The sequence below is a fragment of the Molossus molossus genome, unplaced genomic scaffold, assembly GCF_014108415.1.
Source record: "Molossus molossus isolate mMolMol1 unplaced genomic scaffold, mMolMol1.p scaffold_m16_p_19, whole genome shotgun sequence".
Lineage (NCBI taxonomy): Eukaryota > Metazoa > Chordata > Mammalia > Chiroptera > Molossidae > Molossus > Molossus molossus.
In genome coordinates, this window is record NW_023425354.1 from 52,343,617 (window position 1) to 52,368,586 (window position 24,970).

The following is a 24,970-nucleotide window of genomic DNA, read 5'->3' on the forward strand; positions in this document are numbered from 1 at the left end:
GCTAAAATTTCTAAAACTTGAAAATTTACTTCCATAAACTTTTTTCACATTTGACGATTTTAATTTGAGAGAAGGGTGATAGGGTACTTTAACTGGGTAGGAATTGGGGTGGAGACATCAATAGTGAGGGAAGTCAATCTTTTTTACTTGTTTGCCAGGGTACCCAACTTCTGACCCCAACTGGTCTAGGAGTGCACAGAAATTTGGATTCTGCTAGGAATACAGCGACTGGACACTGATCCCACTGAATGTTAGGGGTATATTTGACAGACTGAGGTGGGCCCAGAAAGAGATCAAACTACAGAAAACACCCCATGGCCTCTAGGTGCATGGGTCGATGCTCAACCCCTGAGCCACACTGGCCGGGCAGCCCCCCATGGCCTCTGAAAGAGAACTAGCCCTAAGGCAGAGGGGGTCTAAGCAGAAGACTTACTGCTGATTCTGGAAAAATTTGTACTGATGTCGGAAACGTCCTTCCCCTGTTATCTGGAGGTCAACTACAGAGCATAAAGTTTGATTCTATTTTTTTTTTTTTACATCCAATTAGTACTGTGCATACTTCAACCCCAACCAATTGTTTTTCATGTGATACACGGTATAATCCTATTTTATGTTAAAGACAGAAAACGAAGGTGTGATATTGTGACTTATAATAAGAAATATGTATTTGGTCTTTGTCCCTGTCCCTGGCACAGATCTCCTAAAACCCTTAGAATTTCCCAAGTGATAAGAACATAAAGCTCTGTTTTGTTGTAATGAGGTGACTTGGAAAGCCTCTAGGTAACCTAAGGATAGGCTCGGCTGCCATGGATCCCACCACGTGATTGGAAGTTCACGTCCCACTGTGAAGGTTGGAACTTCCAGTCCAAGTCCTGAATTCTGGTGAAGGTGAGGGGCTGGTCGTTGAGTCAGTCAGTTGCCAATGGCCAATGATTTAATTGGTCATGTTTATGTAATGATGCTTTCATAAAAGCCCCACAGGACAGGGGTTCTAAGAGTTCCCCAGCTGGTGAGCACACAGAGAGTCCAGGAGCGTGGTGGGCCTGAGAGGGCCTGGCAGCCCTGGGCTCTCTCCCCACAGCCTGTTCTACAGAGCGCCTCCAGCTGGCTGTGCCCAGTCACATCCTTTGACAAGAAACTGCCTCCTGGTGGGCGTCAGGAAGAACCAGGGCTGCCATTCGGATCGGGGCAGGTGGATCTGGGCAGCCTTGACCATGTTTCAAGAGCCTGTTTCACAGCAAAGACTGAGTGTCCAAACAGCTGGGGCTGGAGCACTTGAGATCGAGGTGAGCAAATACAATGAGACCTCGGTTCTTCCCACAAGTTGGGGAAGTGAGGGGGGTTTCCGTGATAGGAGGGTTCTGAGGCATCACTGAGGAAACTGAATGAAAGGTGGAGACTGGGGAGCAGAAAACTAGACAGGGAAGCAGATGACAGGGCAGGAAAGGTTTCTGCACTGCGGCCCTGGGAAGGATGGAGGACGAGTCAAGTTGAAGGTCAAGCTGCACACTATAGCTGGTGAGTGGGGGAGGGGCTGGAGCGGGAAGAGGACTCGCATGTCTAAGACAGTCTGAGCCCTGCCAGAGAGGTCTGTCTGATGGGTGCTGATAGGCCATCACAGGCGGAACTCGCTATTTCATTCTTTAGAGTGAACTGAACGTGTATTAAATGAAGTATTTTCTTTTTCAAGCAACTAGGATATTTTCGGGACGTATGTTTGGAAAAACTGACATGGACATAAAATAAAACCTTACTAGCATGGCCCATTATCTGTGTGACCTTCTTACGGTGTCTTTAACATAAAACAGAATGATGTCGTTTACTACATGAAAACATAAAGTATGGCTGGGTCAGTGTATACAACCCTGTGCAACCGCAGAACCAGCTCAAAACGGTCCTGAACTGTTTACTGAGACACCGAGCTGCTTTTCAGAGACCAAAGACCAAAACCCAAGTCACGCAGACAAAGCCTCGCCGAGGAGAGAACTTGGACCTCCAGCTGCACCCAAATCTGCCCCCTCACCACTCACACAGAACCGAAGGACCAAGACGTGACTGGCTTGAACACGAGAACACTTTGGGAAGCGAAGGGTCCGCTGTCCAGGAAGACCGGGTGCTGACGCCCCTCACCACGAACAGCCACGCGCCGCGCCAAGTTCCACCAGCCCTTCTGCACACCTGCTCCCCTAGACCTCTGAAAACCCGCCAGAGCCCTGGATTGGGGAGTTTGGGCTTTGGGGCATCATCTTCCTCTTCTCCTAGATATACCAATCATAATGAAACAACCACCTTTCTCTACTGCACTTCTCGGCGTTTCGTGTCCGGCTTTGCCAGTGCCTGGTGCACGACGTCTTTCTGTTCAATAGCATCTATTCAGAAGTGCTCCGAGGACATCCTAGCCTTCTTTATGATTTGTAATGGAGCTACTTTGCTCCTGAGACCCCTGTTCCCTCTTTTCCTCAAGGGCCTGAAAGAGAAGCCATTTTTACTTTTTGACTTTAACTTTTTTGCATGGTTATGACTACCCCCAGTGCCTCTGTATTAGCAAATTAATGGATCTATTTTATATTTTCTCTGTATACATATAATTTGAAACAGATGATATAAGTACAAATAAACATACACATATTTTTAAAAACTGGGGTATTATACTTTTCTACATCTTGATATTTTCACTCATTTATGTCTTATAGAACTCCTTCCAAATTTATTATTCTAATTTATTATTTTCAGCAGCTGTGTAATATTTCATGGTATAGGTGAACTATAGTATATACAGAGGTTCTTCCACTGAGTTCCACTTACTTTGTTTCTATTTTTTTAAAACACAAACATCGCTACAGTGGACACTCATTTATAGACCATCCTGCAAACTAATGAATCAATAGAGGTTTCTTCCAGGGTGAGGGTGATGGGAGGTGACAGATGTGGACCCTGAGGAGACTTTGAGAGTGATGCCACTTAATTTGGATAAATTAACCTGAGTCTAAAATAAGCCAGACATTAGAGTTCTCCATTCTTGTATCAACACATTCTCACAATCTGATTGATACTTATCATTATAGAACTATGTTCATTCATGTATTCATTTAATCTATCCCTCTGTTTATCCATTTATCCACCTAGTCATCCATCCATCCATTCATTCATCCATCCATCCATCCATTCATCCATCCATCCATCCATTCATCCATCCATCCATCTATCCATCCATGTGAGCATTTTTTGAACATCTACTATGTACCTAACACTATTTTAGGAACAACAGAAGATACAAAACAGCTATCTATATCTATATCTATATCTATATCTATATCTATATCTATATCTATATCTATATCTATATCTATATCTATATCTATATCTATATCTATATCTATATCATCTATATCTATCTATATCTATATCATCTATATCTATATCATCTACACCTATTTATATGAAGGGTTTATAATATAATTGAGAAGCAAGTCATATATGTAGGCACAGCTATTTAATAGTAGAGGCTGGCCAAAGAGTGGATTGAGACACAGGACACTAACCAGGATGCTTGTTCTGCTTTTCTTGCTTCTTCTTTTAAAAAAAATGTTTTATTTTTATATATAGAGAAAGGGAGAGGGAGAGATAGAAACATCAATGAGAGAGAAACATTGATCAGCTGCCTCCTGCGCATCCCCACCGGGGATCGAACCCGAAACCTGGGCATGTGCCTTGACCAGGAATCAACTAGTGACCTCTTGGTGCATGGGATGACACTCAACCACAGAGCCACACGGGCTGAGTCTTTTCTTGCTTCTCACCATTCCAGGACTGTGAGGAGTTCAGTTCACCTCTCTAACCTCTGTTTTCTCTTCTGCAAAGTGACCAATGGACCTAGGTCATGACTGAAACATCAGGGGATCTGCAGCCAAAATCCATCCCACAGTCATATTTTCTGATACCTCACAGTTAAAAATCCCCCTCCAACCTAACATTTAAAAACCAGTATATTTCTCCTAAACTCACTTTCTTTTAAAAAAACAATTGAAAGATGTGCTAAAACTGGGTCTGTAAGCCAGTTCCATGAAGCAAATACAGGAAACCCACTCTTCAGTTCACCACAGTCTCCACCAATCCCTCAACCACCTGCTGGTTGAGCTCCTGTGGCCAGTCTCTCTGTGCCAGCATGGCTGAGTTTTCTTTCAGCAGAAAAACACACTGCCTGCCTCTATGTCAAACGTGCGAATACAAAAGGCGGACCGAGAAGGCTGCGTGTTGCAAGAAAAATGGCAGAGATTGTACAGAGAGAGACCAAGTGAGAACGCTCCTAGGTGTTCCACAGGCAAACAGAAGCCCTCTGTTGAAAAGACACGAGTCCAAATGCTGGGGTCTGGCCCTCCGGCTGTCGCCGGCCCCTCCCTCCCTCATGTGAGCCCGTGTTACTGCAGTTTACACATCATGTCAAGTTGCACCACAGGAGAGCAAGTTAGGAGCCAGCTCTTCCAAGGGGGGTGGGGTGGGGGTGGGGGGGAGGTGGGGAGACAGAAGGAGAGCAGGCCCTGCTATTCAGAGAAACTTCTTTGCTCCTGCAAAGATGGTGTCTTGAAAGACTTATGGTCCCTGATTTCTATATGGTTTTTGGCACATCGTTTTAATCAAAAGAAGAAAAGGAAACACTGCAAAGCCTTCAGACCTTAAACACAATGAGCTGGCCTTGGAAGACGCAGTTGAGTCATTCCCATAGTATGCCAGGCTCAGAATAACAACATCTGTTCCTGCGGGCCAGTGAGCGGAGGATTCAAAACAAGAAAGAAACCTTAGCTTTTAATGCAAATAGATTTACTGGCTGGTGATGGGAGCTCTCTCCGTGGTGCAGTTCCCATGTCTGTGCCTAACTGCGGGCTGCACAGGGTTAGGCACGGTAGTGGATGAGGTGGAGAGAAACAACCTCGAGCACCATGGTTTATAATCCAAGCACAGAAACACTAGTGCACTAAAAAGTGTCATGGGCTCTCCTGGCAGGAGCAGCCAACCCTGAAAGCTCCCTCTGCGTTACACAGGAGAGGTTCTCCCGACCCCATACACTCGAAAGCGTTGCCCTGGTATCAGTGATCTCCTTTCCCTGATACACCAGTCCTCACTCCTTCTGAGTCCATCCAGAGAAGTCCTCAACCAGGTGTTCATTTCTAACACCTAATTTCCCTCAACCATAGGGCCAGCCTCTTTGCTTCCAAGAAATGTAGGCTTGCAGAAGTGGTAAATGTGTTAGCATCAACCCACCCTTTCCCACTCCCATTGTTTACGCGAGAGTTCAATCTCCCTAGATTTGAACCCAGAGCAAGTCAGTATTTTGGCCAGGCTATATTTTGGCCATCATTTCTCCTCCCCAACCCTGCACTATATTTCAATAGAAGTGGAGTTTCCTTCACCTGGACCATCCTCTGCCTTCACCTGTATAACTCCTGCATATTCATCAAGGGGCATGCAGGAGTCACCTTTCCCAGGATGCTTGCCTCATCCTATGTCCTCCCACGTGCTGGGCACTCTGTCTGCACACTTCATACACTGCAGTGCAGACTGTAATTCCTCCATCACCTCACCGCTGGTACATGCTACTTAGCGCTTAATTGGATAAATGCCGTCATTCCTTTGGTATTTACTAGTTTGTTAGTTCCTAATATTTGTCTTATGGAGCATATAACAAAGCAGGCTTCACCTCCATCCCCAATGGATGGGAGGAAAGTGTGTCCCCAGATCACACCCTCCAGGGCTGGAAGCACACACAAGAAAAATAAAAGCTCATTTACCTGGCTGGTCGTGAAGCTTGGCCAACTCCTTCTGCATTGCCCACGTTTCCCCTCCATTTCTGCAGTTTCCTCATTAGAGAATTTTTAAGTTAATTTTTGAATACGCTTTTAATTGTCCTCCACTTCTCAAATCTGAAATACTAGAATGGATTTCTGCACACTTCTCGACCTAGGCTGGCAAAAGTTGTTTCTTCTGTAGGCAATTTGGCCAAGGGTCTAAATGAGAACTACCCAGTTTCGCATTAAGAATACCTTTCCTTTCCTGAATAGTGTGTGTTCTGGTGGTAAGCAAGCCTCGATTTAAATTGTTTCTAATACTAGTTAATTAGGTGGCCTTGAGCGAGTTACTTAATTTCTCTAAGCCTCAGTTTCCTCATCTAGAAAATGAGCATAATTGAAACAACTTACAGGGTCATTGCAATGATTAAATGAGATAAAGCAAACCTGTAGCATAATGCTTAGCACACGAGTAGTGTTTAATAAAGGTTAGCTTTTAAATTATTATCGTAACCCCAAACCCTCTGTTTGATCTAAAACAATGGCTTTATTATTATTATTATTATCATACTAAAATACTTTAGCAGGAGTATCTTGATGTGTAACAGCAAGTTATTTCTAGTCCACCCTCTAGGGTCATTCATTAGCTTGTAAAATATTCTAGTCAGAATCAATACTAGGTTTGTCTGACTAGTATAAAGAATGGTTAGAAATACTTTTATGTGGATGAAATTAGCCATGCTTAAGCAGAAGATTAATGAGAAATAGCACAATAGTCTACCTACCTTGAACGAATAAGGTAGAAGAAACCAACCAACCCTGAAATCTGTGTAGACTGTGGAGTGTGTAATGTCTAGAGCCGTCAACTCCACCTCTACATGTCAAAGTGAGGTCTGCTCTCCCTGTGCCTGCGGGACCCTGGACATGCTTCCATCCTCCTGTAAGGAGCATGCTCTGCACAAGGCTGGTGGGGGCCCTGAGGCCACCCCTCCCTCGCTGAAGTTTACTCCTGCGTGCTAATAGACTTCCAGAATTTGGTCTAAGGCTTGATTAGAACTGGTAGCCTGGTGACAGGAAGTGGGAAGATTACAGCACCTATCTCCCACCACCAGATTTTTAAAAATATGTTTTTATTGTTTTTTTAGAGAGAGGAAGGGAAAGATAGAAATATCCATGTGAAAAAGAAACATTGGTTGGCTGCCTCCTGCACGCCCCATGCTGGAGATTGAGCCTGAAACCCAGGCATGTGTCCTGACTGGGAATGGAATTGGGACCTCTCAGTCCATGGAAGGATGCTCAACCCACTGAGCCACACCAGCCAGGCCCACCACCAGACTTGATGAAAAGGCTTTGATTCGCCTGAACGCCACACTGTCTTAGGTTGGTGTTCTTTACCAATCTCCTCTATACCTTGCTCATGGTTTGCCAATTCATTTCTCAACCATTTCTTCTGTCCCTCACCTTCCTTAAGCTTGGGTTAAAACTTAGCACATATAAGAAGTTTTCTTTTTGTGCTCATCAAAGTATCATTCTGACGGGAGGATCTTATACGACTTTAATAATTTATGAAAGATATTACAGATGATTTACTAACTTTAAAATAAATAGGCATAACATTTACACCATGTATTTGTGGAGGAAAATACCAAGATTCTACACTGAGTTTAAAAATAATTCTGTTGTAGCTGAAATAGAAAGAAAACATTCCCCCCCCCCCCCAACCTCAGGAGTATCTGACCAAATTTTTTATACTGTTGGAATTAATTGTAACTCACTTAATGTAAATTTTCTATCTCAAACAAGTAAATGAATATTATGGACTTATGGATGATATGAACTTACCAAGTAACCATTGCAGTTAAAGCATAATTTCACAGGACAGCTTTTCATAAACAGACTACTGAATTTTATGATGACAAGACACAGAATAAAGGCCTTGCAAAGGAACTGGCTTAATGTTTAAATTCTTCATAAATTCAAGGTAAATGCTTTGCACACATTTTCTAGCCATTGCTGTTATCTGTGTAACAAGACACAATGGCTTGGTGCATTATATTTTTAGTCTTATGCTAATAGCTCAACCTTTTTGAGTCTTCGGCATTATGGCCCTGGTGGTCTTTGACATCAATTCTAATTTTACCCTTGGTGCAGTTAAAGAATTTGCACCTCATAATTTTATACTCTGTGTTTTAGTCACAAAGTGCGTTTTAGAGAGCTGTTCCCTGTGAACACACCTCTCCTAATTCCCACTCACGTCTCCTGCCCCAAGGATGGCTTCCTGCAGCAGCAGGTTCTGAAAGTAAACTTGGGGGACTCTGACTCTTCCTGGCCCTTCTCATTTGCGTATGATGCTACTTCCCTGGTGGTTGACTGCGGAGGGGAACAGGAGTGGGGGAGGGAAGCTCCTGGAGGGGTATTTCAGTGTTCTCTCACTGACACAGGGGCTCATGAAATCCGGATAGCCACGTGACAGGTGCGGTGTTCTCCAGTACTGTTGCATTTGTAAGCTGAGGATGCTCAGGTTCAGAGACGCTGGATGTCCTCCCAGGTACAACGGAGCCAAAAATGACCTGTACTCTGATTGTCCCCAATACAAATGGAACGTTAGCCACACAGCCCACCAGGGACCGTGGGTCAACATGAGTCTTCAACTTCTATCTCCGAATGATGGTGTACATCAGCGCAGGAATGAAACAGAGAAGGGGGCACCGCTGAACGGAAACTTCCACCAGGAGCGAGGGTCTGCTGATGGCTGTCCACGTTAGTGCTGTCAAACATGCACGTTAAAAATATGGACAGCAGGTGCGTAAGACTCTCAGAGAAGAGTTTTCCAAGGCTGGTTATCCTACGCTCTGCCCAGCTTCCCCTGTCTGCCGGAGCCTCTCCGTTTTGGGGCATTCCCTGCCCTTTCGCTCTGTTCCTCAGAGCTGCGGTTCCACGTCTTTGCCTTTGATAGCTGGTGAGCTGGACACGTTGTTTTCCAAGCATCTAGTGTTTTTGATCTTCATCACAAATTCTTCCAGAGCTCTTAATACAATGTTTTAAAATAGCCTCCTGGATTCCTGGGAGTTATTAACTTACAGAGTGTCGGTTAATTTAGCCCCAAACCTTCATGCCTACATCTTTTTTTTTTTTTTCCAAAGTTCTATTTTCAAACATTAAATAACTATGTGATGAGCATCTTTTCTATAGTATCCTGTTCCATGGAGAGGCCATGGACATGTCTGTCCTCTGGGTAAGTGGGTGATTGTGTTTAAATGAGAAAATAAGTTGGCTTTTTTTTTTTTTTAATGTAGTAAAAGAAGACACAAACAAAAGTTACCATTTTAACCACTTTTAAGGTTATAGTTTAGAAAGTGATTGTGTTTGTGAACTCAGGCTGCCATAACACTTTGCCATAGACTGTGCGGCTTAAACAACAGAAGTCTGTTGCTCACGCTTCCGGAGACTGGGAAGTGTAGGGTTCTGGTGCCCTGGAGGTTAACTTTCGTTCTGAAGCCTCTTCTCGTGGCATCTAGGCAGCTGCCATCTCGCCACGTGCCCACTGGACTTTTTGTGGGTGCCACGGAGAGACAGCAAGCCCTCTGGGGTTTCTTCTTATAAGGGCAATACTCCCATTGCGAGGGCTCCACCCTCAGGCCCGCATCTAACCCTAACTACCCCCAGAGGTCTCGTCTCCAAATACCCCCATATTGCGTCAGGGCTTCAATGTATGAATTTGGAGGGGACGCAAACGTCCAGTCCATAATAGTTACGTACCTGATGATTATAAAGGACACATTAGAAACAGCTGGGACTTTCAAAGACCTAATGACATTGCTAAAAAAAATGATTGGAGAACTAGGGAAGGGCTGATCTGGGGGAAGAAGATAAGCCAGCTGGTTTTGGAAATAGTTGAGGAGCCCAGGCAGCTCCTCTGTTCACTCTGAGGCACATGGAAACAATAAAGAGTCCAGTGCACTGAGAGCCGGCTAAACCACTGTGGTGACAGTGAGGTGACTGTGCAAGCTGTCATTCATTTCCTTGCGTAGATACTGAAAATAAATAGACCCAAGGGAGAAAGAACAGGGAGTCAACAAAGAATGTGTGGCCAGGAGTTGAACTGGAATTCTGCAAGCAAGAATTCATAAAAAAACACAAAGCACTGTCTATACCTGTAGATTTGCTTTCTTTCTTCTTTATACTTTTAAAATGTGCTACTATTTAGTATAATGGAATATTCAGGTTTAGCTATTGTTTGGGCATGTGTCCACCTAATAATTTTGATTTATTGATGTTTTTGGCAGTAATTTTCATGCATTATTTTGTATTTAATACATGCACGTGGCACATAATTTCAAAGGTACACAAGGATATACAGCAAAAACTGTCTCCTTCCCATGCTAATTCTCTTTTTTAAGTAATTTTTTTATATATAGAGAGAGATAGAAACATTGATGTGAGAAACATCAATCGGCTGCCTCCTGCACGCCCCCTACTGGGAATCGAGCCCCAAACCCGGGCATGTGGCCTGACCGGGAATCGAACCGGGACCTCCCAGTTCATGGGATGACACTCAGTCCACTGAGCCACACCACCAGGGCCCATCCTAATTCTCTAGACACCCAGAAATAGTTACTATTTCTAGGTTCTTGCACGTCCTTTCTTGCGTTGTTTACACAAATAGCAATGTCCTGTGCACATGCTTGCACATCTTGCTTGTTCCGTTTGCTTTGCTTTGGAGCTGCTTTCACAGTGTTCCACCGAATGAACCAGAACTGATTACTGTCCCTTTGTTGACTGTCTGCCTTCACCAAGGATTATTTCCTCCAAGGATTATGTTGTATCCCCTGCTGTGTCTTGAGCACTTAGGACAGTGCCTGGTACCTAGTAGGCGCTTCCTAAATATCATTCTGCGGAATGCCGACGGATGACATTTCATACCTGGGACAGGGGCAGGAGTGGTTGTAATTTCGTTGCCTGGGGCCACATTACCCTCCATGGAGGTCCTAACAATTCACTGCTGTCACCAAAGTTGGAGCCTGCCTCTTTCCTCACACCTCTGCCCATACCCATGGCCACCAACACCGAGGATAGACGAAGTTTATTCTTGCCTCTCTGATGTTGGGGAAATGTATTTCTAGTTTTGCATTTTCATTACTATGAGTGAGGTTTTACTGTTGTGTGTACTGTTGTGGTTTATTTTTATCCTCACCTAGGGATATGTCCATTGATTTTTAGAGAGAAAGGAAATGGGGGAGGGGGAGGAGAGAGAGAGAGAGAGAGAGAGAGAGAGAGAGAGAGAATCATCAATAGGTTGGTTCCCATACACACCCCTACCGGCATCAGACCTGCAACCTTTCTGTGTTCAGGACCATGCTCCAACCAACCCAGTCACCCAGCCAGGGCTGCGTGGACTGTTTATAGAGAAAAGGAGTAAGTCCTTTGTCTGTGATATATGTGAACAAGTTTTTTTCTCAGTATGTCACATGTCTTTTGAGTTTGTTTGTGGTATTTTTTGATTCAGAACTCCTGATTTTTTTTTTAGAACGTTTCGTTTTGATGGAGTTAAATACACCAGTCTCTCGTTTTAGGGCTTTTTGACTTTTGGAAGAGAGTAGTCATAATTGGAAAGGTCTTTCTCACTTTAGATTATTAAAAAAAGTTTCTCATGTTTTCTCAGTTTCCAGTTTTTTAACATTTAAATCTGTGATCATGTAAAATTCATGTTGGCATTAGGAATCAGGTCGGGGTTCCTCTTTATTTCTGTAATTGGACGTGAATATCATCTGTTGAATGGCTCATTTTCTTCTTCACTGATTTGTGGCAATATCTTTATGAAACTCACAAATATTTTGGGGTTTATTTATGGACTCTCTTATCTTGTCCACTAACCTGCCTGTCTGTCCAATCATGAGTACCACAAAGTTGAAATTCCTGCAGCTTTATGTTTTTCTAGTGTGGTAGCCCTTTTCATAAATGCCCCAACTATCATTTCATGTTTATTTTTCTATAAAAATTTTAGAATATATCTTTTCTAGTGTTATTAAAACTCTTTCGGTATCATTTTTTTTTGTATTAATTATAGAATAATTTAGGAACATTTGAAATCTTTATGATATTGAATGTTCTTAATCAAGAACTTTCCATTTATTCAGTTTTTAAAAACTTTATCAGTTTTACTTTAAATTTTTCTTGATATAGAACTTGCATATATATATATATATATTTTTAATCCTCACCCGAGGACATTTTTCCATTTTTCACTCAGATAGAGCGGGAAGACGAGAGAGGAAGAGAGAGAAACATTGATGTGAAAGGGACACATCGAGTGGCCGCCACCCACACGATCCAACCAGGGCCGGGGACAAACTGTAGCCAAGGTACATGCCCTTAGCAGGAACCGAATCCGGGTCTCTGTGGACCGCAGGCTGACGCTCTAACCGCTGAGCCAAACCGGCCAGGGCTAGAACTTGCATATTTTAAATTACATTTATTTCTGGTATTTTATCTTTTTTGTTGCTGCTATAAGTAAAATAAGTTTTCAATTATGTTTTCTAATTTCTTGTAGTTTAGATATAAATATTATTATTTGTATTTTTACCTTTTTAAAATGGTTATGTATAGTTTTAAAATTTATTCTGTTATGTTATTTCAACATATAATCATATCCTTTGCAAATACTGTGATAAAGTTATTTCTTTTTTTTCCAAGTTTTATGCTGTGTTTTTCCTTTTGGCATCTGTTTTAGTATCTCCAGATCCAAATTAAATGATGACAGTAATAGTGCACACAAATAAAAACACGTGGCTTGGTAGTAGTTCTAGCTTGTTGTTTTCTCTTGTCCCTGAGACCTGAGGATGTAGGTACTATTTCAGTTCACTGTGGAATTCGATGAGGATTTCAACGTGGGCTATGACTAGTTTAGTGAACACTTTGAAATATCTCTTTTGTTTCCAGATTATGGAATCGAATATATAAAAATTAGGTGTATTGTACTTTGTTGTTATGTTATCCATATCTTTAGTAATTTTTTGTATGCTCAGTATGTCCTGAACTGAGAGAGGTAGATTAAAATCTCCCTTTACAAATGTATTTTTCCTTTGGTTCCCAGTAGTTTTACTTTTATGATTTTTAAAAAATATATATTTTTCTTTATTGATTCCAGAGAGAGGAAAGGGTGAGAGAGATAGAAACATCAATGAGAGAGAACATGGATTGGCTGCCTCCTGCATGCCCCACAATGGGGATTTGGCCCACAACCTGGGCATGTGCCCTGACTGGGAATCAAACCAGCGACCTCTTGGTGCATAGGTTGATGCTCAACCACTGAGCCACACCTGCCGGGCTGCTTTTGTGATTTTGATGCTTTCTTACTTGATGTGGTTATTAATTAGACCTTATTGTGGAATCATTCTTTATAAGTAAAAAGTGGTCTTTGTCTTATTTAATACCTTTTGTTCTAAATTCAAAGTTGCCTCATTGAAAAATTACTTTGGGTATATTTCTTGATAGCATTTGCCTATATTATATATTCAACTATGCTTAGTCACTTTGTTTTAGTTCTGGCTTTTGTATAATCTGAGAGATTTTTTAAACTATGGAATCTTTATTTACATTTATCTATATGATAGGTATATTTGATTTTAGTTTCTCATATTATATCTTTTTATTTCTTCTCCTCTTATTTATTTATTTTATTTATTTTTTTTTACTGATTTTTGTAGAGAGAAGAAGGGAGAGAAAGATAGAAACACAAAGATTGAGCTCGAAACCCAGGCATGTGCCCTGGCCGGGAATCGACTGGGACCTCCTGGTTCATGGGATGATGCTCAACCACCGAGCCATGCTGGCCAGGTAAGGCTAGTTTTAACATAAGCTGTGAAGTAGCAATCATACATATGCACACTCATATGCACGTATGTGTAGCCAATGTGATTGGAACAGATTGTAAAGAAGATTTTGTTTACCTGATTCATTTCGTTATATTTCATTTCGAACTCTTCTCTTCAGTGTTGGAGAAAGAGGACCACAATTTACACAGTCAATCTTTTTTGCAAGTGAGCAGTATTTTGTGATGTAAAGGAGATCTCTCACAGCTTTCTTCATAGACCTAACTGAAGGGTTAGGCAGCCAAAACAATTTCTTGCATTAACTGAAAGTTATGACTCAGGCATAAAGATCTCAAATTGACTGTGATCCGGGCCTCGCAGTGGATATTATGGTTATGAAGTGAAAGGATGAGAGCCCATTATATTCTTCTAGTTGATAGACAGCCAAAGAAAGGTATACAATGGGAAAGAAGTGATGACGAGAGTTCCCATAACACACACACACACGCACACGCACACGCACACAGAAAGAGAGGGAGGGAGGGAGAGGGGGGAACTCCTTGAGGGAGCTTAATTCTCTTTTAAAATATTTTCTTGCCTTTAAAATTGTTTTTCATGTGTTTGTTTATATGTGAACATTTGTGTTCCTTCTGATAATTCAAATTCATTTCTTTGTGCTTTTTTTCTAGTGCTTGTTTTTAGAACTATAACTTTACAGTATATATTTAATGTATTTCTTTAAGTAGTAACTTTTCAGTCTTATGTATAACAGTGATAATTAATACATTTTCACATGACCCTGTCTTTCTTTACTTTCCTCTAACACTCTGTCATAGTTGGTTATATTTTTCTTTGTTCTTCCAATAGTTTCTTATGTAATTTGCATACATTTCTCCCTTGTTTTTTGTCACTTGTAAGTGGTGGAGGTCTGTGTTCACTACTCTCTCCCAATATCTGGCATTTGTTAAAAAAACGCTTGAGGGACACTTGTACTTCTTCTCAGCTGAAATTCGTGCTCATGACCTTGCCCAGTTCTTCCTGTTATTTATAATACAATACCATGTTTCTCAATCTAGGATATTTGTTACAAAGCATTTTTCTAATTTGCTGTCATTACTTCATAACTTTTGGTAATTTGTGATATACAGAAATTTAAATATTGTTTTCATGCAGTCATATTTGTTTATTTCTTTCTAAGTTTCTCCTTTTAATTTTATACTTAGTCTTTTCCCACCTTGAGATCTGATGAATACTCTGATGTTGTTTTTGTTTGTTGTAAGGTTTGCATATGACTCTACCTCTTCTGGAATTTATGTAAGAACAATCTTTGTCAGTAGAACTCTAAGTTTTCTAATTTGCTTCATTATTTGAAAAATCATTTCTTGGTGATACCTCTAATGGGGGTGTGGATATATCCTCGATTTTCTTCATTTTCTATTTTCCAAATATTGATGATTAAACAATTGAATTTCTGCACTAATAAAATGAAGGACCAGATTTGGGCAACATCATAGGATAACTTAAGTAGAACATCAGACTAGCTTCATCCAGTCAAATTCATCTAGTCAAAATCTCCCACCGAAAACTTAAAACACAGGTTATGTTTTGGAAATTAACGCAAAAAAGACTTTCAACAATGTGTGAGAGAATGAAAATAAACCAGCGTCCAAATTCAGCCCTACAACTCTCACACATGGTTTTCAGCTAATTAAATATTTTTCTTGACAACTGAGCTAAAACTAAGAAGCTCATTTGTGATTTGACTCATCGATCTTCTTAAGAGGGTTTTATCCAGCATTTGGTTTTAGTTATAACATATATGAAATGAGACTCAAAATAAGGGACTTTGTTTTGAACCTATTATAACCGAATGAGTGTTGTTCCATTTAACGCTGCCACTCATTGTCGTAAGATTGCCACAGTTAAAATATCGCTCAGAGTTGTCTGTCCAATCGCCTCCAGGGCTGACAGCACATTCCTTTCACTAGTCTCAGTATACTTTGAAAGAGGATATAAATTATGGTGACAGTCTAAAAAAATTGGATTAGAGTTTGGGGAATACGTTGGCCGGATTTTCCTGATTAATAAAAACTGAGACGATAATGTTGTATCACTTACAATATTGTATTGAGTTTCAAGTAATAGACAAATCCACTTATGGTGGCCAGAGCAAATGAGTTAATGTTTCTGACATATGAAGTAGTTTGAGGCTGCTGGCATGTGCTTTAGTTGCTCCATGATGTCAGGGCGGGCACTGCTGCAATTCCTTTGGTCTGTCACTCCTGACTGCTGCCCGGGGTCACAGGATGACTGGCGTATCTTTAGGCATCATTTCTATGGGTAAGACTAGAAGAAAGGGTGAGAGCGAGGAGCTATGCCCTCGTCTTCCTCATTTGTCAGGAAAGCCACAGTTTCTCCAGGGTCATTGGTTAGAACTGGGTCACCCTGCCGCCCCATCAGCTAGAGCACTAGGAAGGGAGGAGAGGTCTGTCATGATTGACTTAGAGCACTCGAAATCCACAGCCTGGGCAGGAGCACACTGCTTTCCCAAACATAATAGGGGTTCTGATCACGGGGATGACATGCAAAGGCGGTAGGCCACCAACTGTGTCAGCCGCAATTGGGACGGGTGGTAGGCTGGCTAACAAGACAGTCCCAAAAAAGAGTCACAAACCAAACAGTGGCAGCCTCCTTGGAATATTTCAAGAATGCATCGATTTGGTCATCTGCGCTCTGGCACTTTATTTAAACAATAACCGTAGTGCTTTTATTCACACTTCCTAATTATTCAGTTAATATTTTATCACATCTTTCTAATTAGGTTGCATTTTCCTTAAGGTAAGGATAGGATTCTTTATACCACTGTGTATTTAGAAGTCCATGTATTTTATGGGCACTAAGGACATGCCTATTTAAATGAATGTTTTTCCATATTGGTTAAGTCTTTCCAGGATACAGTATACTATACTTGGTGTCTTACACGTTCACTTATACCTACTCATGTGGCATGATTTTTAGGGCAATCATCCCAACCTAGAATGCATTGGGGTGTTCTGAGCAGGAGGGTTTGGCCAAAAGAGTCTCTGGATCAACCACAAGACCTTGCAATCATTAAAAGACTAACTTTATTGGTGCTTTTGATTAAATAGATTGACCCAAGAATGTGCCGTATAGTAGAATAAGGTGATGTTCAGTGTTCCTGTTTTTGACAAGTATTTGCATGATGTTATTTACATAGATGTTCAGTGTTTCTGTTTTTGACAAGTATTTGCATGGTGTTATTTGCATAGTGTTAAGTTTCAGAAGATGAGTAGCCCAGAAAGTGAAGAATGTAAGTGTACAAACATGCCTCTTCCTATAGCCATAAAAATGAAGTTCAAGCTTGGGCAATGTGAGCATGTGTGGTAGAAGTTCCCAAGTTGGGTTAATTACTGAGAAAAGAAAAATGTAAGTAAGTGATGGATTTGGGAGCATGGATTACTAAGGATGGATTCTAGGCAATTGCTCTGGGGGTCCTCTTTGGTGAGAGTGGACTAAAGCAAAGCGACCTTGTGCTAGAACATCCAGAAAACAGGTGACTGCTCCCGATGCTTTTCTTGCAAATTGCTGATAACCCAGCCTAAACAACATTAGCAGAAAAGGCAATTTATTGGTTCACATATCGGTAAGGCCGGGGTTTCCTTGATGCACAGGTGCCAATGTTACCAGCAGAATCAGATTTTCTTCTCCAACTTGGTTCTGCTTCCCACGCCCGCATTGGTTCATTTTCACCTAGTTGGTTCTTGCCCGGACACAAGATAGTTGTCTGTGGTGCTGTTACCACATCTTTGAGCTTTGTATTGGGAGAAAAGAAGGAGCTTTCTCGCCCAGCAGTGAAGCAAAAGCTCAGAGCCTGGCTTATTGATCACGTGATGTTTTCACACCAATCCCAGTGGTCAGGAGGTGGGACATGCTAGTGAGTTTTGCTCAGTCAGTGCTTACCCAAGCCCAGGACTCCAGATAGACTTCTCTCTCTCTCCTTTCTGAATGACCTCAGCATGTCCCGGCGCACACCTCCTGCACTGGGCATAGAGCAGCGGGTCTGAGTGTGGTCCTGGCCTCATCACCACCACTATCACCTGTGAACCTTAGAAAGTACTGGGTCCTTCCCAGACCTACTAAATCAGAATATCTAGGAATGGGACCTGATATGCACTTTTCCACGAATCTTCCAGGAGTTGCTGGTACAGATTAAAGTTTGAGAACCACTGGCTGAGAAAAACTACCTCCTTATGAGAAAGAGGCTCCGTTTGAGGGAGAATATATTTTCATAGCAGTGATGGCAGTTTAGCCAAAGGTCAAGTTAGATGAACTTCTAGAATCTATCAAATGCCAGAAAAAGAGAGAGAAGAAAAATAACCGTAAGAGAGATTGCTGTGTGCTGTCTGAACATGGCTATTTTGACCCTGAAAAAATGCAAATGCATTTTTGTCCCCGGAGCACACACCCTCCAGCCCAGTGGTAATGCATTGTAAACAGACCATATTAAAACAAACAGTTCTCTCTAGATCTTTTTTTTTCAATATTTTCTCTAAATAGTTATTTGGTAATACACATTTTTCTGTTTTGTAGAGTCCCTAAATAGCAGAGGTCTCAGTTTGGAGGAGCCAACTCATGCCTCCTCGTGCCAGAGTATTCACGGAGTTTTCGTTTTACTAAATAAAGAACTGGAGCGAATGTCAACCCTGTGGTGGTACTGGGCCTTAGACCCAGTAGGGAAAATAAGGAACTAACAGTTCCCGTAGCCCCCTCAACTCAGAGCTGGTCTTACACTGAGTGGCGCCGAAATAGAGTCACATGCTCTGGGCTGTTTCTTCCTCTTTGGCTGTTGATCTTCAGAATGCCCGAATTGATGCATTTTGTCATGAAATTGGACCCACACTTCGAAAATCAGGTGGTGCCCTGGCCAGTTTTGCTCGGTGGTTAGAGCGTCGGCCTGCAGTCCGGAGAGACCCGGGTTCAGTTCCCGCTAAGGGCACGTCCCTCGGTTTTAGTTTGTCCCCAGCCCTGGTTGGTCGTGTGGGTGGCAGCCACTTGATGTGTCCCTTTCATGTCGATGTTTCTTTCTCTCTCTCTCTTTCTCTCTTTCCCTCCCACTCTGAACAAAAAATGGAAAAATGTCCTTGGGTGAGAATAAAAAACAAAAACAAAAACAAAAGAAAATCAGGTGGTATTTGTGTATGTTTATCTCATACACTCAGCAAAATCTTCTAAAGTAAAAAGTCTATCAACATAACACTTACCTGGAAAGGTTAACATTGAAAACATGGTCAGAGGTCATGGAAACGGACAATTTTCTGATTCTGACTGGATGACGTGAAGTCAAGTTTCGATGGGGAGTTTCAGTAATTCTTTCTTCAAATTCATCTATATAGAAAATTTGCCCAGCCCACAATCCACAGCGTTCCCATGGACTCACTCTCTGTGTCCTGGAAAAGGGACCACAGGCTCCCGTATGACTCAATGGCTCTGCAGTCTGGGATGTATAGATGCATGATGTTGGAGATAGAAGGGACTCTGGCAATTGGCCATTTATCTATGGCTTCTTCTAAGGCAGACTGTGTTTGAATGCACATGATCATTTAGAATCCCAGCTGTAGAGTGGGAGGCCCTCCCTTATCCATGATTGGGGGGACCCATGTTGCCTACTTTAGTCTCAAAGTGCCTCTCAAAGGACATTCTTGGCCATTGAAGCTATCCTGACTCCTTCTCCCCTCCACCAGTCAGAAGCAGTACTCTGCAAGAGTTAGCTCGGTATTTAGTATGTGGGCTCAGGAGACGGAGTACAGGGGTTCAGATCTCTGCCGGGGGCTCTGCCGGCTGTGCTCCTTGGGCAGGCAACTTAACCTCTCTGGTCTCCAGTGTAAAATGAGGATCATAACAATACGAGTGGGCTGTGGTGACCATAAAAGTACTTAAAAAACTGCTTATGCTTTTGCCTGGTACATGGTGAGCACTCACCATGAGCGGTAGCGATTGTTTGCACCTCTGTAGAGTGACAAGCGTGACTCACGCTCCCCCATTAGGTGGAGAGGGGCTGCGTCTGCTCATCTTTCATATCCAACCTCACAGCAGCTTGGGCTTCATAGGAACTCAAGAAGTGTGTTTTGAGTTAAAGTAAAGCCCCCTTACCCCTACCGTGGGCATATTTGGCAAATTCCTGAAAGACAGGACTTACTGCTTCTTTCTTCTACCTAAAAGTGAAGTTCTTCTACTTAATCTGTTGCAAGATCCCTGCTGGGATTTTGATTCTTTAAATGCCTTTAGCAAAGTCATTCTTTTCACTACCAAAGCTGCCCACTGCTCAGGTGCTCTGTCCCCTCTCCACCAGCCTTCCTGGTGTCCCCGGCCAAGGCTGTCTAGAGGAGTCCCAACCCATTAAAGAAAAGAGAAAGGAACCCAACCAATCTCGCACTTAGGTCATCTGATAAGATGCTTTTCCCCCTTTTGAACCCAGGACCTATAATTTTTTAACCCAGAGGAGTGGCTAAAGGTGGCACGTCAGGCCCTGGATGAAAGGGTAGAGGGTTAGGTGGAGAGCTTCGGAATTTTTCTTACATGCCATGAGGGAATGCAGTTACCCTCTTTGTCTCTTTATTGACCCTCTGGGCACCATCTCTGCTTTGGAGCGCACCTCATTCAGTAGCGAAGAACCACTGGGAGAATGGAAAAAGTGCATGACTGCTCTTTACCCAACACCCAGCAAGGGTTCTCCACCACTCTGTGATTCTGGTCCAGGTCACCGGCAACGCCTGATCTCTTTGGTTTTTAATTTCTGGTGGGGTTATCAGGGGCCTGACTGAGCAGGAAGCCAGGAGTAACTAAGAGACAAATGTAGTGTACTCTGAAAAGACTCATGGCAAAACCTTGCACAGCTAAGGTTACCACTCTCATTTCTCAATTGTCATTCCCCTGCCACGCTATTGGTCCGAGGAGCCATGGGACAGCGGTGGGAAGGTGACCAGTTTCCTAGGGCTGCCAGAACAAGGACCACAGACTGGGCATCTTACTGCGACAGAAATTTATTCTCATTGTTCCGGAGGTCAGAAGTCTGCAATCAGGATGTCCGAAGGGCCATGCTCTCTCTAAGGCTCTTGGGGAGAACCTGTTCCATGCCTTCCTCTTAGCTTCTGGTGTTCCCAGCCAAGCTTGGCATTCCTTGGCTCGGATCCATCCCCCAACCTCTGCCTCCTCATTACATGCTGTTCTCTCTCTGTGTCTTCACATAGTCTTCTTATAAGGTCACCAGTCACATTGAATTAAGGGCCTACTTTACCCTAGCATGGCCTAATCTTAACTGATTTCATCTATACAACCTCACTTCCAAACAATGTCACATTCTGAGACATCGAGGGTTAGAGCTTCAACATACATCTTTTTGGGAAACACAATCTAACCCATTACATAAGGGGAGATACTTTGAAGTAGCTGCATGATAGACACTCTGGTATTCATTTGGATTGGACTTTTATATATCTAAAAATGAGACTGTTCTCTGAACCTGAAAGAGTAGAAGAAACTATTGTTTTTTTTTACCTGAGTCTGTTATTCAAAGGAAAAGAAGGGAGATACGATGGAGCAGGCTCAGAGATACCAATGGAGAACAAGTAGCTCACTGTGACCACACTGAACCCAGTCCCCTTAGCAAACCAGACCCAACCCCATCTAATCTCCTGCTTTCACAGATAAAGAAAGTAAGGCCTGGCGAAGCATAGATCCTTTACACAGCCGGGTGTATCCGTGATCTGTATTTCACTGGTCAGTATTTCACTCCTTCTGTCCTTTATAAATAAAGACGAATCATCTTTTCAGGTTTTAATTCCCAACAGGAGGTGGCTTTCAGCCAGAGCTCAAGACACTGGTGCAAACGGCAAAAACACGTTTGAAATTGAGGTCTGGTGCAACTGAAAAGTTCAGGTAGAGGAAAGTAGATTCAGATGGGCTTGATCGAAGTGATCCATCAACATCATCAGGAGCCAGCCTTTCTCCATCTGTTGACAATACTTTCAGCTTTATTTCCAGTCACTCTGACCATTTCCTTTCCCAAGATAACCAACCATTAGCCTACCTCTGTCACCATCTATTTTTGATTTTATGTTAATAGAATTATACAAAATATATTTAATGCCTACTTCTTTGATTTACATTATGTTTGTAGGAGTCATTTATTTTGTTACACATGATTATAATTCAATCATTTTCTTTTTTTTATTCTGTCTTTATTTATTTATTTTTAATTAATTAATTTATTTATTTTTGTTACAGATGTTCCCCCCCCAACTAATTCCCCACTTTCCCTCCCTCCCACCCTGTACACAGCTTTGTTATCCATATCAATTGTTCATGCATACATGCATATAAGTTCTGTGGTTTATCTTCCCTCCCACCCCCTCTTCTGGGGATTGTCAGTCTGTACCCTACTTCCACGGGGCTACCCCATTCCTCAGACTGTTATGTTCATTATATTCCACAAATAAGCAAGATCATATAATATTTGTCTTTCTCTGGCTTGTTTTGTTCAGGATAATACTTTCCAGGTCCCTACATGTTGTCTCAAAGGATAAGAGATCTTTCTTCCTTACAGCTGCATAGTACTCCATTGTGTATATGTACCACTGCTTTTTTATCCATTCATCTGCTGATGGACACTTGGGCTGTTTCCAGATCTTAGCTATTATAAATAGTGCTGCTATGAACATGAGGGAACATATATTCTTCCGGATTGGTGTTTCAGGCTTCTTAGGGTATATTCCTGGAAGCTGGATCACTGGGTCAAATGGAAGTTCAATTTTTAAGTTTTTGAGGTAACACCATATTGTTTTCCATAGTAGCTGCACCAGTCTGTATTCCCACCAGCAGTGCACAAGACTCCCCTTTTCTCCACCAACACTCGCCAACACTTGTTGTTTGATGATTTGTTGATGGCGGCCATTCTGACAGGTGTGAGGTGATACCTCATTGTTGTTTTATTTTGCATCTCTCTGATGATTAGTGATATTGAGCATTTCTTCATATGTCTCTTGGCCATTTGTATGTCCTGTGTGGAGAGGTGTCTATTCAGCTCCTCTGACCATTTTTTAATTGGGTTCTTTGTCTTCCTTTTGTTGAGTTGTATGAGCACTCTATATATTTTGGAAATTAACCCCTTATCTGGTATATCATTGGCAATGATGCTCTCTCATACATTGGGTTGCCTTTCCATTTTGATGATTGTATCTTTTGCTCTGCAGAAGCTTTTTAGTTTGATGTAGTCCCATGTGTTCATTTTCTCCTTTGTTTCTGTTGCCTTGGGTGATGTATCAGTGAAAATTCTGCTGTGTATGATGTCTAAAATTTTGTTTCCTACAGTTTCTTCTAGGATTTTTATGGATTCATGAGTCACATTTAAGTCTTTTATCCATTTTGAGTTTATCCTTGTGTATGGTGTAAGTTGATGGTCTAGTATCTTTTTTTTTTCTTTTTTTTTTTATGTAGCTGTCCAATTTTTCCAACACCATTGATTAAAGAGGCTGTCTTTACTCTACTGTATGCTCTGGCCTCCTTTGTCAAATATTAATTGAGCATATTGCCTTGGGTTCATTTCTGGGTTTTTTATTCTGTTCCACTGGTCTATATGCCTGTTCTTGTACCAGGCTGTTTTGATTACAGTGGCTTTGTAGTATAATCTGAAATATGGTAATGTGATCCCTCCAACTTTGTTCTTCTTTTTCAAGATTTCTGTGGCTATTCGAGGTCTATTTTGGTTTCATATGAATTTTTGAAGTATTTGTTCTAGTTCTGTGAAGTATGTCATTGGTATTTTGATGGGGATTACATTGAATCTATAGATTGCTTTGGGTAGTATGGACATTTTAATGATGTTAATTCTTCCAATCCATGAACAAGGTATGTGCTTCCACTTTTTTATATCGTCCTCCATTTCCTTTTTCAATGACCTTTAGTTTTCTGAGAATAGGTCCTTAATTTCTTTGGTTAAGTTTATTCCTAGATATCTTAATTTTTTTTTTTTTTTGCCTCAGTGGTAAATGGGATTGTTTTCTTAGTTTCTCTTTCTGTGATTTCATCATTGATGTATAAGAATGCCATCGATTTCTTGATGTTAATTTTGTATCCTGCTACTTTTCCGAATTCATTTATTAAGTCTAGTAAATTTTTGATGGCATCTTTGGGGTTTTCTAGATATAGTATCATGTCATCTACAAATAATGACAGTTTCACTTCCTCCTTTCCAATTTGGATCTCTTTTATTTTTTCTTCCTGTCTGATTGCTGTGGCTAAGACTTCCAGTACCGTTATATAAGAGTGGTGAAAGTGGGCATCCTTGTCTTGCTCATGTTCTTAAGGGAAATGCTTTTATTTTTTGCCCATTTAGTAAAATGTTGGCTGTAGGTCTTTCATATATGGCCTTTATTATGTCTAGATATGATCCCTCTATTCCCACATTGCCTAGCATTTTATCAGAAATAGATGCTGGATTTTGTCGAAGGCTTTTTCAGCATCTATTGATATGATCATGTGGTTTTTATTCTTCATTTTATTTATGTGGTGTATTACGTTTATTGCTTTGTGAATATTGTACCAGCCTTGCATCCTTGGGATGAATCCCACTTGGTCATGGTGGATAATTTTTTTGGTGTATTGCTGGATCCGATTAGCTAGTATTTTGTTCAGGATTTTGGCATCTATGTTCATCAGGGATATTGGCCTGTATGTAGTTTTCTTTCTTTGCAGTGTCTTTTTCTGGTTTTGGAATTAGAATTATGCTGGCCTCATAAAACGAGTTTGGAAGTCTTTCTTCTTGAATTTTTTGAAATAGTTTGAGGAGAATGGGTTTTAGTTCTTTTTTGAATGTTTGGTAAAACTCCCCCATGAAGCCATCTGGGCCTGGGCTTTTGTTTGCTGGGAGAGTCTTGATTACCTCTTCAATTTCCTTAGTTGTTATTGGTCTGTTCAAGTTTTCTATCTCTTCCCGGTCCAGTTTTGGGAGACTATGTGTTTCTAGAAATGTGTCCATTTAGCTTAGATTGTCGAATTTGTTGCCATTTAATTGTTCATAGTAGTTGTTAACGATTTTTTGTATTTCTGTGGTGTCAGTTGTTACTTCTCCTCTTTCATTTCTGATTTTGTGTATATGGGTTCTCTCTCTTTGTTTCTTGGTGAGTCTAGGTAAGGGTCCATCAATCTTGTTTATCTTTTCAAAAAAACAGCTCTTTGTTTCATTGATCCTTTGAATTGTTTTTTGGACCCTATGTCATTTACTTTTGCTCTCATCTTTAATATTTTCTTTCTTCTACTTACTCTGGGGTTTTCCTTTTGTTTGATTTGTAGTTCTTTAAG